This window comes from Phyllobates terribilis, unplaced genomic scaffold, assembly GCF_046119375.1.
Source record: "Phyllobates terribilis strain yellow unplaced genomic scaffold, ASM4611937v1 Scaffold_5__5_contigs__length_657084704, whole genome shotgun sequence".
Classification (NCBI taxonomy): domain Eukaryota; kingdom Metazoa; phylum Chordata; class Amphibia; order Anura; family Dendrobatidae; genus Phyllobates; species Phyllobates terribilis.
This window is the reverse complement of record NW_027362765.1, coordinates 93,098,043-93,114,201: the sequence shown is the minus strand read 5'-3', so window position 1 is coordinate 93,114,201 and position 16,159 is coordinate 93,098,043.

Below are 16,159 nucleotides of genomic sequence, written 5' to 3'. Positions count from 1 at the left end.
CGGATTATCGTTGCTGAAAAATCCACAGCACTACCAATTATTTTGCGGAAGCGCTGCATTTTGGCCGCCATTGACTTGCATTGGAACGCATGGAATACGCATCACTGAATCTGTACATGCGGATTCCATGCGTTTCAATGTGCGGATGGTACCCAGGTCTGGAGAAGAGGAGACTATCCTCCGGACCCGGGTGCCATAGTACCTGTAGAAAAAAGAATAAAATAAAGAATAAATATTATACTTACCTTCTGATGGCCCCCGGTGTCCTTGTCTTGGCTTGCCGGCAGATCGCGGTAGACTAAAGGACCTGCGATGACGTCATTTAGTCATGTGACTGGTTACGTGACCACTGGGAGCCACCTGCTCTCTTACAAGGTCGTCCCCAGAGTAGCACCTGGTCCCTCTGCTCGGTCCCTCCCAGGTCACGGAGTTGTTAGCCGCCGTAAGACCTGGGTCGGTCCGAGTTGATACGTAGTTACGCCCCTCTGGGTCCCTCCTTGCTTCGCAGCACAGAGGTTCCACCAGAGGATCCGTAACAGTTTGCTCGGGCCATGGAACCCGGTGGCCCCCAGACCCCCGCATTCTCTGACCTGCACCATAAGGTCATACGTCAGAGAGTTCAACAGGAGTCGGTCCTGTCCTTTCTGCGGTCTGTTAACTCTCGCCTAGGCGCATTGTCCGACCCGTTTGTGTCCATCTCTGGTCAAGCAGCGCCTGCTTCCGCGGCACCACAACCCAGTCCTATTATGGCGTCCGGCTATGGACCCCAGCTCTCGGCACCTCCAAGTTTTGCTGGCAACCCTGCTTTAGCTCGAGGTTTCATAAACCAGTGCACCCTGCACTTTGGACTCTTGGCACATCAGTTCATTTCCGACCGGGCCAAGGTGGCTTTCATCATGTCCCATCTCACCGGGAAGCACTGGCATGGCTAAATCCCCTGTGGGAGAGAGGGGATCCCCTGGTGTCCGATCTGTCGTCTTTCCTCGCTGCTTTCCGGAAAGTCTTCGATGAACCAGGACGAAAATCCTCTTCAGCCTCCTCTCTGCTACGTCTCCGCCAAGGGATTCTCTCCGTGGGCCAATTTGCCATATGGTTCCGTACCCTCGCTTCTGAGCTTGCCTGGGACAACGAGGCTCTGGTGTCCATCTTCTGGGAGGGTCTTTCCGGTCGGATTAAGGACGAGTTAGCTGGTCGGGACATTCCTACCACCCTGGATGACCTGGTGTCACTAGCCACCCGGATTTACATCCGTTTCCAAGAGCGTACCAAGGAGGTTGCCCAGGAGAGAAGATTTCCTCGTCTTGCTCCTGTTTTTCAGAAACCGGTTTCACAACCAGCAATTCCCCGGGCACGCTCGACCGAACCTATGCAGATTGACCAGACCATGATGGTCAAGTCTCGCCTAGAAACTCGCCGAACCGAGGGGAGCTGTTTCTACTGTGGTAGTAAGGAGCACCTGATCCGTTCCTGCCCGGTGAAGCCGGGAAACTCCAGTGCCTAGGACCGCTCGGAGAGGTCATCCTAGGCAAAAGTAAACCCTCTCCTTCCCTGACTTTGTCTGTCTCTATCTCTTGGGGAGAGAACAGCTACTTTGAAATTGCACACCTAGATTCCGGAGCTGCTGGGAACCTCATTTCCCAGTCCCTGTTAGAGAAGTATCACATTCCCACCAAACCTCTGGCTGAACCACTGGCAGTCGCCTCCGCGGATGGAAGACTCCTTCCGGTGACCATCCTGCTCGTCACAGAACCTATAACTCTGCAGGTGGGAATGCTGCACTCTGAGAGGATCTCCTTCCATGTGCTTTCCGGTCTCTCACACTCTCTATTGCTAGGTCTACCCTGGCTTCAGAGACATGAACCCGTGCTGAACTGGCAATCCGGTGAAGTTCTCTGTTGGGGGCAGGACTGCCATAAGACCTGCCTGGCCCCTGTCCGCCCGGTTCGTCCGCCCCTCAACCCGGCTAATCTACCCGGTCTACCGGCACCTTACTGGTCCTATGCAGATGTCTTCGGTAAAAAGGAAGCCGAGACACTGCCAGCTCATAGGCCATATGATTGCCCGATCGACCTGGTACCCGGTACCACTCCACCCCGTGGGCGCATTTACCCATTGTCGTCGGCCGAGACCCGGGCCATGTCGGAGTACATCGAGGAGAATCTGGTCAGGGGATTCATCCGGAAATCCACCTCTCCGGCTGGAGCCAGATTCTTCGTCAAGAAGAAAGATGGTTCATTACGCCCCTGTATTGATTATAGAGGACTCAACCAGATCACGGTCAAAAACAAATTCCCCCTGCCGCTCATCTCCGAGTTGTTTGACCGTCTTAGGGGAGCTAGGATCTTTACCAAGCTAGATCTACGTGGGGCGTATAACCTGGTCCAGATCCGTCAAGGAGACGAGTGGAAGACGGCATTCAATACCCGAGACGGTCACTATGAATACCATGTGATGCCCTTCGGTCTCTGCAATGCTCCCGCCGTCTTCCAAGAATTAGTCAACGACATCTTCCATGACCTTCTATATTCTTGCGTGGTGGTGTACCTGGACGACATCTTGGTCTTCTCTCCGGATCTTCCCACACATCGGAGGGATGTTCGTCAGGTCCTGCTTAGGCTCAGGCAGAATCACCTCTATGCAAAATTTGAGAAGTGCCTCTGTGAGCAGACCTCTCTTCCATTCCTGGGCTATGTTATCTCCCAGACAGGTCTACGAATGGATCTCGAGAAGGTCACTGCCGTCTTAAAGTGGCCCCGTCCGGAGGGGTTGAAGGCGATTCAGCGATTCCTGGGCTTCGCCAACTACTATCGTCTCTTCATCCCGCACTTCTCTTCCCGGACTGCTCCCATTTCTGCGCTCACCCGTAAGGGAGCAAATCCCAAGAAATGGCCGCCCGAAGCTGAGGAGGCCTTCCTTTCCTTAAAGCAAGCCTTCTCCTCTGCCCCTGTTCTGCACCGCCCAAACTGCAACAAACAGTTTGTCCTGGAGGTTGATGCTTCCTCCTCCGGAGCCGGAGCGGTGCTCACCCAAAAATCTTCATCTGGGAGAATGGTAACCTGCGGCTTCTTCTCCAAACTCTTCTCCTCGTCTGAGCGCAACTACTCCATAGGAGACCGAGAACTGTTGGCCGTTAAATTGGCGCTGGAGGGGTGGCGTTACCTGCTTGAAGGGGCTCTATACCCGGTGATCATCTATACGGATCACAAAAACCTGGCATATCTCCAGAATACCCAAAGACTCAATCCGCGTCAGGCCCGGTGGTCTTTGTTCTTCGCCCGCTTCGACTTTATCCTACATTACCGCCCGGCCGACAAGAATGTCAAAGCCGAAGCCTTGTCCCGATCCTTCCTGTCCTCTGATCAAGAGGAGGAGCCTATGCACATCATCAACCCCTCCAAAGTGATGAATGTGGCCCCCTTGGATCTGACTCATCTTCCACCCGGTAAGACGTTTGTAGAGGTACCAGATCGTGAGAAGGTTCTTCACTGGGGTCATTCATCTAAACTAGCCGGCCATGCTGGCCAAAAGAAGACCTTCCTGCTTATTACCTGGCATTACTGGTGGCCTACCCCGCGCAAGGATGTGGTAGACTTCGTCTCGGCCTGTTCATCCTGTGCCCGCAACAAAGTTCCCAGACATCTTCCAGCCGGTCGCCTCCTGCCTCTTCCCGTACCTGCTGCCCCGTGGCAGCACATTGCCATGGACTTTATCACTGATCTCGCTGTTTCTGCCGGTTGTACTGTCATTTGGGTGGTCGCCGACCGCTTTTCTAAAATGGCCCACTTCATCCCTCTGCCTGGTCTCCCGTTGGCATCGGAGCTGGCCAAGTATTTCTTCTGTCCTATCTTCCGTCTCCATGACCTACCTCTCCACATTGTGTCGGATCGAGGGGTTCAGTTCACCTCACGTTTCTGGAGAGCTACCTGTAAGCTACTGGATGTCACCCTGGATTTCTCCTCCGCCTACCATCCACAGTCAAATGGCCCAGTGGAGCGTATCAACCAAATCCTTACCAGCTACCTCCGGCACTTTGTTAACGCTCACCATACCGATTGGGTGGAGCTCCTACCATGGGCCGAGTTCTCCTACAACAACCATGAGAGCGAATCTACTTCTAAATCTCCGTTCTTCGTGGTCTACGGTCAACTTCCCCGGATTCCGTTTCCCATCTCCGCCTTGGTGGACAACCGTGCTGCGGAGGCTCTTGTCAGCGAATTCTCCATCATTTGGGAAAATACTAGGTCCGCACTTCTTCAGTCCTCTGAGCGGATGAAGAAACATGCTCTCAAGAGACGTCTGGATCCACCTCAATTCCGCCCGGGAGATAAAGTCTGGCTCTCTTCCAAACATGTCCGACTCAAAATATCCTCCTATAAGTTGGGCCCTCGGTTCATCGGTCCATTTGAGGTTCTCAAACAAATCAACCCAGTGGCCTACAAGTTAAAACTCCCGGCCACCTTACGGATTGTCAACTCCTTCCATGTATCTCTCCTCAAACCAGTTGTGTCTAACTCTTTTTCCAACAATCCAGGTACTCCTCCTGCTCCGGTTGCCGCTGAGGACGTTTTTGAGGTAGAGAACATTCTGGCCAGTAAGAGGGTAAGAGGAAAGACCCTTTTTCTAGTGGATTGGAAGGGGTTTGGCCCAGAGGAGAGAACTTGGGAACCCAGGGAGAACATTTATGCTCCGCTTCTCCTTGAGAAATTCCTTTCTGGCCTAAAAAAGAGGGGGGGGTAAAGGGAGGGGTACTGTAACATCGGCGTCTCTGCCCCCTGCCAGGCAGAGACGCCGTCCCACTCATCTCCTCGCTCTGCGTTCTCCAGCGCTCCTCTTCCTGCTGCCGGCGCGCAGCTCCCCGGGCACTGTGCTTAGGGCGCGCGCGCGCCTGCTCCCTCCCTCTTAAAGGGGCCACGCGCGCCATCCTAAGGAGTCCCCGGCCAATAGCCGAGGGCCCTCCCGTATATAAGGCACCTCCTCCAATATGGAGGTGCCCGAGCAAAAGTTGTTGCACAGTGTTTCTGACCTCTGCTTCAGCCCTCAGGTCCCGCTGCTAGCCTGACTACCAGTCCTGCCCGCCAGCCTGTTACCTGCCTGTTACCTGCCGTGCCAGCCAGCCCGCTCACCTGGGAGCACCTGCCTGTTACCTGCCGTGCCAGCCAGCCCGCTCACCTGGGAGCACTTGCCTGTTACCTGCCTGTTACCTGCCGTGCCTGCCCAGAGGCTCCTGCCGTCACTTGCCGTGACCACCTGCCTAGAGACTTCTGCCGTCACTTGCTGTGACCACCTGCCTAGAGACTTCTGCCGTCACTTGCCGTAACCACCTGCCTAGAGACTTCCGCCGTCACTTGCCGTGTTTACCTGATAGCCTACCTGGAGGCTTCTGCTCGCCAGCCTGCCTGCTGAGCCCGTCTGCAATTCCAGGCAGTCTCTGCCATCTGACCCGTGGGAGCCACCTGCTCTCTTACAAGGTCGTCCCCAGAGTAGCACCTGGTCCCCCTGCTCGGTCCCTCCAAGGTCATGGAGTCGTTAGCTGCCGTAAGACTTGGGTTGGTCCGAGTTGATACTTAGTTACACCCCTCTGGGTCCCTCCTTGCTTCGCAGCACAGAGGTTCCACCACCCGGATCCGTAACACAAACTATTTACAAGTAAAGTTTTTGGCTGCTCACAGTCCTCAGCCTGTCAGTTTTTGGTACCCTTACCGGGTAACTATGGAAACACCCACACAAAGATTACTGCAATACCTTTCCGGGTAACTATTTACAGTTCAGTTTCACTCAAGTCACTTAGTAGTGGTGCTCACTCCTGGGAGACACCTGATTGCTGCTGGCTGACCCAACCGGGTCATCAGCCTCAACCTGCAGGGGCATATCCTCCTCTACCCGGTGCACACGGAGAGCGTACCAGCCCCGTTCCCCTCTGTGCCTGGTGTAGGCGACCTTGTCACCAGGGTCGGTGTTGAAAGCACCCAGGGAAGGAGGTTCCTGCAGGGGGACCAGGAACGGATCAGCGCCAGCGGCGTCCGGGACAGGGATATCGCTCCTACCTGCTTCCCGCGATCGCTTCAGCTCGGCCCAACACCTCCTGGTCCAGGAGCTGCTCCGCCGGGGCTGGGGCGCTGCCGGTCACTTGCAGCGCCGACTGCTGCCGGGTCATCATCTTCTCCATGAGCTCCGCTCTCCAGGCAGCAATGGCAGCTTGCTGGGTCCCCTTCATTCTCCTGCCCAGCTCCTGCACCTCATCTCGGAGGAATCCATTATCATCCAGGGACAGTTTCAATAGCATTCCCTCCAAGGTGAGGGGTGATGCACTCCTTTGCAGGCCACGAGAGCTTCAGGCTGACCTCTCTCCATCTTGCCTGCTGGGTGCGGTCTGTCTAGACTGCTGGAGACTCCGCCCTGTCTCCCAGGTTTCTTCTCTCCTCTCCCCTTTCGGGGGCGGTTCCATTGTTGTCGGCCACACCAGGGGCGGCCCCCCCACCTTGATGGACACATCTACGTACATGGCCACTGCTGCTCGGGGCGGGCCCCGCTTTTGGCGCCAATCTGGAACCCGGCTCACGATGGGAGGTGGTTTCTTGTTGTCTTTGATCTCGCACATAATGGCGCCCGTTCTTCTGGGGTGCGCGCCACACTCAGTATACAACACAGTCTCTAGGCGCACAATACCCGGTGATAACGGGTGGGTTCATATCCTTTTTGTGACGGCAAAAATGACCCGCCCCCTGGGCCGTGGGGTACTCGGTGCCGGGCCGGTCGTTACTAGGGGAGATGTCACAGTGGCGGTGACTCGGTCTGTGACCCAGGGCGGTCAATAAAAGGGGTTACTTACAGGGGATTTATAGGTTTTAGATTTAATGTTCGTGACGCCACCTGTGGTATGCGGCTAAAGGGAGCCGCTGCTGCGGAGCAGGTCCTCTGGAGCTGTTGTTAATGCAGCAGAGTTGGTTTAGCTCTCCACAGTTACAGCTTAGCTCCAGGGCAGTGTAGATGTTGTAGATATTGAGGTAGCGGTTGTGGTGCAGTGTAGTGCAGGGGGTGATGGCGCAGCAGTAATAATTCACAATGACAGTGGGGTGCAGTCTTCTTGATTTACTCACAGTTCTCACTTTGCTCCTGGTTACAACTGCAGATCATAACTTCCCACGTCGTCCTGTGCTTACTCAGGGAGGGGTTCAGCAAACTCTCAGGTACCTCCGGAGTACATAACGGGACCCCCTTCTGTGTGTTTCTTCTGGCCGTCTCCCTGCACCTCACACCCAGTGTCCCAATCCAGTGACCGCGGACCTTGTCGGGCGACGTCTTCTCTGTCCTCTGGGTCCTCTATGGCCACCTTTTCGGTGAGATAGATGTGGCTTTTGGCTGCAGCACCTGAAATGCTGCACCCTCCGTTTACCTAGTTGAACATTGCAATTCTCACTAGTTAGCGGCCGGTCCCCTCTGCGACCGCCTGGTAGATTCGGGCGTACGGGTGGCCTCCAGCACTGCCCGTACCCCTGGGATCCTTTCTTCACTCCTGGAACATTCTCTCTGCTCTCGTTCCTTCCTCCTCTCCTTCTCCTGGGCCTCCTCACTCAGGCCCGCGCTTTCCCTGAGCAGAGCTCCTGCAGAGCTCCTGCTCCCAACTCCTCCTCTGACTCCTGCTCCCAACTCCTCCTTTGACTCCCTCTCACTTCTTGTTCTGACTGGAGCCTTCTAGATGGTTCCATCCCTTTTTATATCACTTCTTACTGAGCTCCCCTGAACTGCTTCCTCCACCCACACCCACTACATGGTTCCCCCTAATTTGGTTCTCCCCACTCCAACCAGGGACAGGGCTCAGCAGAGGAGCAGCGCATCTTGTCCCTCCTGCTTGTCTGGAGTAGTGTAGTGTTGGATGCAGGTGTTAGGGTCCCGGGCAGTACTCCTTCCTTACTTGAGAGTGAGATACCACACCTCTGGGCGAGATGTAGTACCTCTGTGGCGACTGAACCCACAGGGGCACCACACATGTACAATCTGCATTCGTTATTTCTGCCAGGGAGATGCAGAAACGCTCAGGAAAAAATCTGGAGCATTTCTGCATCGTGGGCACTTAGCCTTACTTATGTTTTTTTATATACTACATTGACAGTACAAATAGAGGATGTACTTAAATACAATAAAGTCACATTATTATCCAAGAGAAGTGCTGAAATTGGATTATTTACTCATCCTAGTTGTGTGTAGCCATATGGTACACATAATTCGACCCCCACAATGAACATAAAATACTGCCACTATATTCAGCATATAGTACGTATAGTCCCACCACACTGTGCACATAAATAAACCTACCATACAACACCTATAATCTTGCCACAGTATACACATAAATAATCCCACCATACAATATTAATAACCCTTCTACACTGTACACATACAGAAATAATGTCCAGATGTATAAAGAGTCTACCACACAGTCCATATAAATAATCCGGCTATACAAAACCCATAGTTACTCCACACAGTACACATAAATAACGCTGCCATACAATACCTATAATTGTGCTTAAATAATCCTGTCATACAATATACATAATCCCTCCCCAATATACAAAGAAAAATAATGTTCTGGAGTATATTAAATCCACCAATAGTATAATACCGATAATTGCACCACACTGTCACATAAATAATCCTACTATACGAACCACATCCTGTTATGTTCTGCTACCAAAGCTAAGGAAAGAGAGGAGATCTGTCCCTACTATAGGACTCAGCTGAATCCCTACGATGTAACAGGGAACCTGATCCTGCGATCAGACCTGCTAAAGTCCTAATCTAGTCTGTACGGAGACCTATAGATTTGGGGAGGGAATCCCTACAAGTACTAAGGACTGGGAGGAATATGGGACACCTCCTAACAGAAATAGTAGCAGACAGACGAACAAACAAAATAGATAGAACCTAGAGGTCCGTAGACCAAGCAAACTAACAGAGTTAGATACAGAGCACAGGCTAGCTAGAAAGTAGATATACAATGAAGTCCAGCAAAGCCAGAAGGGCGGAGCAGGATTAAATAGGCCAACAAGGTCATGTGACCAGCAAAGGAAAAAAAACCTAACAGCAAGGTTCTAACAGTACCCCCCCTTCTAAGAGGATCCTCCGGATCCCCTAGGACCAGGCTTATCAGGAAATCTCCTGTGAAACGCTCTGATAAGTCTGGACGCAGAAACATCATCTGACCTCACCCAAGAGTTATCCTCGGGTCCGAAACCTTTCCAGGCCACAAGATACTGCAAACTACCTCTATACCGTCTAGAGTCAAGGATGCGAGAAATTTCATATTCCCCGTCCTCCACCACCGGAGGAACAGAGGCAGAGGCGTCACCATCCGACACAACAGCTTTTTTTAACAGAGAAACATGAAAGACCGGATTAATTCTCCAGGAGGTAGGAACCTCCAACCTAACAGCAGATTGGTTGACAACCTGAAGCACCTTAAAGGGCCCTACAAACTTGGGACCCAATTTCTTAGAAGGAATCCTCAACCGCAGATTCCTAGAGGACAACCAAACCATTTCACCAACAGCGAACAAAACCTCCTGTCGTTTCCTATCAAAGTAGTCTTTAGATTTTCTGTTGGCCTCCTGAAGATTACCACGCACATCCGTCCAAACTCTTTCCAAATCACCGGAAAAATTCTCCTCCTCAGGCACGGCAGATCCCAACTTGGAGAACGACCCAAACGACGGATGTCTCCCAGAACAACAAAAAAAAGGCGAACAACCAGCAGAAGAAGATGTATGATTGTTCAGAGCAAATTCGGCAAGTGGCAGAAACTCAGACCACCCCTCTTGATTGTCTGCCACAAAACAACGCAAGAACTGCTCAACATCCTGGTTTTTCCTTTCTGTCTGGCCATTAGATTCAGGATGATATCCGGACGAAAACGACAAATGAATTCCCAACCTGTCACAAAAGGCACGCCAAAAACGAGCCACGAACTGAGGACCCCTATCAGAAACAATGTCAGTAGGAACGCCATGAAGTCTGACAATTTCCTTGACAAAGGCCTTAGCGAGAGTTTTAGCGCAGGGCAGTTTGACGAAGGGAACCAAGTGACACATCTTGCTAAAACGGTCCACGACCACCCAGATGACAGTAAAACCCTCAGAGGGGGGAAGGTCAGTTATAAAGTCCATAGCCAAATGTGTCCAAGGAGCACTGGGGACCTCCAAAGGACAAAGCAACCCCGCAGCAGGAGTATGTGAGGACTTAGATCTAGCACATATAGTACATTGGCGCACCCACTTAATGACTTCCTTCTGCCATCCAGGCCACCAAAAACTGCGACCCACCAGTCTCTTGGTCTCAGAGATTCCGGGATGACCTGCCAACCGAGATTCGTGACACTCAACAAACAAATCTCTCCTAAAGGTCCCAGGCACAAACAACCTCCCATGAGGAGTGTTAGATGGGGCATTCTCCTGAGCTTTAAGAATCTCATCTTCCAAAACGGAGTCTAAAGCAGCTATCACAACACCTTCTTGTAAAATGTTTTCCTCTTTCTCAGCACCGACTATGGGAGAAAAACTGCGAGACAAGGCATCCGCCTTAACATTCTTAGTACCAGGGATGTAAGTAACGGAGAAATTAAACCGCGAGAAAAACAGTGCCCACCTAGCCTGACGGGCATTCAGGCGCTTGGCAGCGTCAAGATATATCAGATTTTTATGATCCGTAAGAACCTGAACGGGAAATTCCGCACCTTCCAAGAAGTGGCGCCAGTGTTCAAATGCGAGTTTAATAGCCAATAATTCCCGATTACCAATATCGTAATTCAATTCAGTCTCCGAAAATTTTTTTGAAAAAAATGCACAGGGATGTAATCCATCCCCGTTATCCTGAGACAATACTGCGCCAACCCCCACAGAGGAAGCATCAACCTCAACCAAAAACGGCCTAGTAACATCAGGCTGCATAAGGATGGGAGCAGAGGTGAACCTCTCCTTGAGATACACAAAAGCTTCAATGGCCTCAGAAGACCACTGAACCGCATCAGCACCTTTCCTGGTGAGATCAGTCAGAGGTTTGACAATACTAGAAAAATTTTTTATGAATTTTCTATAGTAATTGGCGAAACCCAAAAACCTCTGTATTGATTTCAAACCAATAGGCCTAGGCCATTCCTGCACAGCCTGAACCTTAACCGGATCCATCTCAAAACCTTTGCTGGAGATAATGTAGCCCAAAAAACTAATTCTCTGTACAGCGAACTCACATTTCTCCAGCTTAGCAAAAAGCGAATTGTCCATTAATAACTGTAATACCTCACGCACGCTCCGCCAATGAGACTCCAGATCTGGCGAATAAATCAAAATGTCATCCAAATACACAACCACATTTTTACCGATCAAAGGTCTAAGGATGTCATTAATCAGATTCTGAAAAAATGCAGGAGCATTAGTAAGACCAAAAGGCATAACCAGATTCTCAAAATGACCCACAGGAGTGTTAAAAGCAGTCTTCCATTCATCACCCTCCTTCATGCGCAACAGATTGTATGCCCCCTTAAGGTCAATTTTAGAGAACCACTTGGCCCCCAATAACTGGTTAAACAGATCAGGAATCAATGGCAGTGGGTAAGGATTGCGTACCGTAATTTTGTTAATCTCACGAAAATCCAGACAAGGACGTAAACCGCCGTCCTTTTTTTTTACAAAAAAAAATCCAACCGCCACAGGAGACTTAGAGGGCCTAATGTGACCGGCGGCCAAACTTGTCTGTATGTATTCCTCCAAAGCCTTCCTCTCAGGAATAGTAAGGTTAAATAAACGACTTTTAGGAAGAGTCGCTCCAGGGACAAATTCAATAGAACAATCATAGTCTCTATGGGGAGGCAAAACCTGCGATTCTTTCTCAGAAAAAACTCTCCAAAAATCCTGAATAGGAACAGGCAATTCTCCCCTATCCAAAGCTGCAATACGCCCGTTACAACACTTGTCATAACATTTATGGCTCCAGGATTTAATTTCACTGGTAGACCAATCCAGTACAGGATTGTGAAATTTTAACCAGGGCAAACCCAATATTACTGGAGAAGGCAAGTTATTCAACACTACCAAATCCAATTTCTCATGGTGAACACCATTAATAGTGAGAGGAAATTCACTGACCTTGAGAGTAATATTCTTCAAAGGGGAACCATCCACAGAAACCACAGCAATGGGGGATGATAAAGGTTCAGGTTTTAAATTGAGTTTTTCCACGAATCCCCCATCAATAACATTCAGTGTAGACCCGCAATCAACAAACACCCGAAATTCCATTAATTTTTCCTGAGCAATCGTGGAAGCAGCTAAAAATATACCCTTGGAATTTAAACAGGCAATACGGGCGTGACTGACCATTTTTTTTTCTTTCTTCATACGAAGCTCACAGCCTTTAATCAAATGACCAGATTTCCCGCAATAGAAACACAAGCCTTCTGAAAAACGACGGTGTTTTTCTTGAGAGCGAGGTGCCACCGATCCAATCTCCATCGGTTCACCACTGTTAGTACACACATTATCATAACCAGAAACTGACATAGCAGAGGATTTGCTCTCATTAACCCTAGCACGCAGTCTTCTGTCCACCCGTATAGCTAATTGCATAGCCTGTTGCAAATCCTCAGGTGTAGGATAAGCAATTAGCAGGTCTTTAACCTTTTCACTGAGCCCAGCAAGAAATAGACTTTTCAGAGCAGAATCGTTCCACCCTGTTTGAGTGGACCAACGACGAAAATGTGTACAATATTTTTCCATATTACCTGATCCTTGTTTTAAACGTCTCAACTCAGTCTCAGCTGATGCCACACGGTCAGGATCATCATATAATAGTCCTAAAGCAGAAAAAAAACTATCCACTGATCTGAAGCATGTATCACTAGGTTGCAAAGAAAAGGCCCACTCCTGAGGCTCTTTGCGCAAAAGTGACATTATGAACCCTACGCGCTGGGATTCATCCCCAGAGGACTTGGGTCTCAAACGAAAATACAATAAGCAAGCATTTTTAAATGAAAAAAATTCTCGATGTTCACCAAAAAATAAATCCGGCAAACATACCTTAGGCTCCAAGAAATATGCTCCAGGACAGTTACTCACGTGCTGACGGAGCTCGGCCACTTCCAGAGAGAGTCCCTGCAGGTGTTTAGCCAAATCCTGAACCGACACCATGATGGAACAAAAAAAAATCTTTCCTTAGAGAATTTACAGGCTGGACTTACTGTTATGTTCTGCTACCAAAGCTAAGGAAAGAGAGGAGATCTGTCCCTACTATAGGACTCAGCTGAATCCCTACGATGTAACAGGGAACCTGATCCTGCGATCAGACCTGCTAAAGTCCTAATCTAGTCTGTACGGAGACCTATAGATTTGGGGAGGGAATCCCTACAAGTACTAAGGACTGGGAGGAATATGGGACACCTCCTAACAGAAATAGTAGCAGACAGACGAACAAACAAAATAGATAGAACCTAGAGGTCCGTAGACCAAGCAAACTAACAGAGTTAGATACAGAGCACAGGCTAGCTAGAAAGTAGATATACAATGAAGTCCAGCAAAGCCAGAAGGGCGGAGCAGGATTAAATAGGCCAACAAGGTCATGTGACCAGCAAAGGAAAAAAAACCTAACAGCAAGGTTCTAACACATCCCACACTGTACAGATACATAATAATAACACAAAGCACAATAATAGTATAAAATCCACGACATTCCACATAAATAATTCTATTACATAATTCCCATGATCATGCCACATTGTACTCATAAATAAACCTGTAATAAAATACACAATATTCTCCCACACTGTACACCAAAATAATCCTATCATACTATATGCATAATCTCCCCACACTGTACACATAAACAATAATGTCCTGAAGTACACGAAATCCACCACAACCCACATAAATAATCTTACTATACAATACCCTAAATCACGGCACATTGTAAACATAAGTAAACCTGCTATAAATTACAAATATTTCCACCACACTGTCTACATAAAAAATCATTTCATATTATATCCATATTCTCCCCAATGTACAGATAAATAATAAAGTCCTGAAGTATCCAAAATATATCACACAGTCCACATAATTAATCCTTTAATATAATACCCATGATCATACTAAATTGCACATCTATAAATCCTGCCATAAAGTACACATAATTCCACCACATTGTTCACATAAATAATATCAGCATACAATATACCTAATACTACCACAATGTACAGATAAATAATAACGTCCTAAAGTATAGAAAATCCACCACAATCCACATAAATAATCCTACTATACAATATCCATAATCGTGCCACACTTTAAGTTTTGCTGAGGCCTAAGGATGGAGGAGGGCTACCGAATACTTGGATCTATTACCTATCGGCTCAGAGCCAACAGCTGAGAGGGTGGAGTAAAATTGGTAGGGAAGGATCTGTGCCGAGAACACTGACAAGGGTGACTGGAAGAAATCCACTAGTGCAGGGTCTAGAGACGGGAAGCTTTAGAAGGCTAGGATCGATGTACCCAACACTAGCACTAGTGCACAAGGTATGGGAAGGAATTAAAAAAATTAGGGGGGTGGAATATCTAATCTAACAACTTTTTTCCCCATTTGGTAAAATGATAAACTGCCTGAATTTGATAAAATGGGTGAGTTTAAAAATTGGAGGGGAATAGGAATTCAATATGTTTACCAGCAAAATGTCTTTAGAACATTTGAGAATATGCGGACGGTATATGCGATGCCCAACGTATGTAGCTTCCAACATAGACAGATCAAACATGCGTATGTTAAACAGAGTAAATCGGTTAATTTGACAGTTCAGAGAGATATACTAGTGAAATACATTTGTGGGGAGGGAGGAACCAAAGCGGTGGTCTCAAATGTCTATAGAGACCTAATGCATACATATCTAAATAAATACCCCATTAAGGCCAAATCGAAATGGGAGGAAGACATAGGGAGCATAGAGGAGGAGAAATGGGATTCAGTTTTTGGAATGTGTACTGCAGCTATCCCTAAGTGAGCCGGGAATACTTTCACAGATCTTTGTGATACATACAGTATATAAAACCACCCTGATATTGTATAAGGCAGGATTAAGACCGACCTCAAGTGTCCAAGATGCCAGGTGGAACAAGCAGGACTCCTTCACATGTTGTAGGTTTGTCCTAGGTTGGCTTCCTACTTGTCGTCGGTCCTCCATACCATGGAGGGGGCGTATGGATGTATAATAGACAGGAATCCCTTGATATGTGTCCTGGGGTATGTGGAGAAAGTCCGAGTTAAAAATGTGTTCAAGATTGCTATTTCCAGATTACTGTATATTGCGCGGAAAGTCATTTCGAGGCATTGGATACAGGACGAGCCTCCAACACGACAAGAGTTTATAAGACATGCGGCTTTTATTATTCAATTACTGTAGATAAAGAAATTTATGCTAAAGAGAAAAAAAGACAATATGTTTGATAAGTTATGGAAGCCCTGGTTAGAGAGAGGATGAGTTCCTGAGAGTGCTGTTTTTGTAAGGGTTTGATTAAGGTATGGTGGGAGGGGAGAGGGGTAGGTGGGAGGGGGGGCGTTAAAAATTGTTACTGGTTAAAAGAAACGATGTATGTATGTTCAATATAGGTGTTTTTTTTTTCTTGAATAAAAATATATCTGATTTAAAAAAAAAAATCATGCCAAACTATACATATGAATTATCCTGCCATAAAGTACACATCATTCCACCAAACTGTCTACCACCATACCGTATCCAGAGTTCCTCTTAAATATTACTGCCAGAGAGTGGCAATAAATAATGCTGTTATACATTAACTAAACCCTCCATTCATTTATGCGCCTCCAATCTGAGATCTCAAAGTAGGGTACAGAATAATGTGATTTTTGTGGGAGCTATTTAGTTTAGCAGTTGGTGAACCCTGTCTCACGACAATGGTGCATTATGCCAGTTACAATGCCACCAGTTAAAAGGTTTAAAAGCTTCGTAATTAAACCTTTCAATAATCAATGATTACGTCTACAGAATGTGTCCAGACACAATATGCTTAGGTCATCAGAGTAATCAGCAGACGCATGTAATGCCAGATAATTAATTATAGACCAATCACATTACAATTCTCCCCGAGAAAAATAGAATAAAAAC